Source organism: Oncorhynchus nerka, unplaced genomic scaffold, assembly GCF_034236695.1.
Source record: "Oncorhynchus nerka isolate Pitt River unplaced genomic scaffold, Oner_Uvic_2.0 unplaced_scaffold_937, whole genome shotgun sequence".
NCBI lineage: Eukaryota > Metazoa > Chordata > Actinopteri > Salmoniformes > Salmonidae > Oncorhynchus > Oncorhynchus nerka.
The window spans coordinates 80,297-82,716 of NW_027040371.1; positions in this window are offsets into that span (position 1 = coordinate 80,297).

Genomic DNA, 2,420 nt, shown 5'->3' on the forward strand with positions numbered 1-2,420 from the left:
TACAACAGGATGTCTGTTCCCTGATTGGTCTACAACATGATGTCTGTTCCCTGATTGTCTGCTGATGTCTGTTCCCTGATTGGTCTACAACAGGATGTCTGTTCCCTGATTGGTCTACATCAGGATGTCTGTTCCCTGATTGGTCTACAACATGATGTCTGTTCCCTGATTGGTCTACAACATGATGTCTGTTCCCTGATTGGTCTACAACATGATGTCTGTTCCCTGACTGTCTGCTGATGTCTGTTCCCTGACTGGTCTACAACATGATGTCTGTTCCCTGACTGGTCTACAACATGATGTCTGTTCCCTGATTGGTCTACAACAGGATGTCTGTTCCCTGACTGGTCTACAACAGGATGTCTGTTCCCTGATTGGTCTACAACATGATGTCTGTTCCCTGATTGTCTGCTGATGTCTGTTCCCTGATTGGTCTACAACAGGATGTCTGTTCCCTGATTGGTCTACATCAGGATGTCTGTTCCCTGATTGGTCTACAACATGATGTCTGTTCCCTGATTGGTCTACAACATGATGTCTGTTCCCTGATTGGTCTACAACATGATGTCTGTTCCCTGACTGTCTGCTGATGTCTGTTCCCTGATTGGTCTACAACATGATGTCTGTTCCCTGATTGGTCTACAACATGATGTCTGTTCCCTGACTGGTCTACAACATGATGTCTGTTCCCTGATTGGTCTACAACATGATGTCTGTTCCCTGACTGTCTGCTGATGTCTGTTCCCTGATTGGTCTACAACAGGATGTCTGTTCCCTGATTGGTCTACAACATGATGTCTGTTCCCTGATTGGTCTACAACATGATGTCTGTTCCCTGATTGGTCTACAACATGATGTCTGTTCCCTGATTGGTCTACAACATGATGTCTGTTCCCTGATTGGTCTACAACATGATGTCTGTTCCCTGACTGGTCTACAACATGATGTCTGTTCCCTGATTGGTCTACAACAGGATGTCTGTTCTATAAGTCGCTCTGGATAAGAGCGTCTGCTAAATGACTTAAATGTAAATGTAAATGTAATGTCTGTTCACTGACTGGTCTACAACATGATGTCTGTTCCCTGATTGGGGTACATGATGTCTGTTCCCTGTTGGGGTGTAGGTGGTGTCTGTTGGTGTAGGTTACAGGGTGGTGTCTGTTGGTGTACAAGGGTGGTGGTCTAAGGTGCTGTAAGGTGGTGTAGGGTGGTGTAAGGTGTGTAGGGTGGTCTAGGGTGATGTCGTTGGTGTAGGTTACAGGGTGATGTCTGTTGTGGGTGGTCTACAACAGGTGGTGTAGGGTGGTGTAGGGTGGTGTACATTGGTGTTCCCTGTTGGTACAACAGGATGTCTGTTCCCTGATTGGTCTACAACATGGTGTCTGTTAGGGTGTTGTCTGGTGGTGGTAGGATGTCTGTAGGGGTGTTGGTCTACAGGGTGATGTAGGTTAGTGTATTGGTCTACAACAGGGTGGTGTAGGGTGGTGATTGGTGGTGTACAAGGTGATGTCTGTTCCCTGTACAACATGATGGTGGTGGTCTGGTGTAAGGTGGTGTAGGGTGGTGGGGTGTGTGGTGAAGGTGCTGTAAGGTGGTGTAGGGTGGTGTAAGGTGGTGTAGGGTGGTGTAGGGTGGTGTACGTTGGTGTAGGTTAGTGTAGGGTGGTGTAGGGTGGTGTAGGGTGGTGTAAGGTGGTGTAGGGTGGTGTAGGGTGGTGTACATTGGTGTACGTTGGTGTAGGGTGTTGTAGGGTGGTGTAAGGTGGTGTAGGGTGTTGTAGGGTGGTGTAGGGTGGTGTAGGGGGTGTAGGTTAGTGTAGGGTGGTGTAGGTTAGTGTAGGGTGGTGTAGGGTGGTGTAGGGTGGTGTAAGGTGGTGTAGGGTGGTGTAGGGTGGTGTAGGGTGGTGTGGTGTGTGTGTAAGGTGTAGGGTGGTGTAGGGGTGTAGGTTAGTGTAGGGTGGTGTAGGGGGTGTAGGTTAGTGTAGGGTGGTGTAGGGGTGTAGGTTAGTGTAGGGTGGTGTAGGTTAGTGTAGGGTGGTGTAGGGTGGTGTAGGGTGGTGTAGGGTGGTGTACAAGGTGGTGTAGGATGGTGTAGGGGGTGTAGGTTAGTGTAGGGTGGTGTAGGGGGTGAGGTTAGTGTAGGGTGGTGTAGGGTGGTGTAGGGTGGTGTAGGGGTGTAGGTTAATGTGGGGTGGTGTAGGGGGTGTAGATTAGTGTAGGGTGGTGTAGGGTGGTGTAGGGGAGGTAGGTTAGTGTAGGGTGGTGTAGGGTGGTGTAGGGGGTGTAGGTTAGTGTAGGGTGGTGTATGTTGATATAGATTAAGGAAGGGTGGTGTAGGGTGTTGTAGGGGTGTAGGTTAGTGTAGGGTGGTGTAGGTGGTGTAGGGGTGTAGGTTAGTGTAGGGTGGTGTAGGTTAGTGTA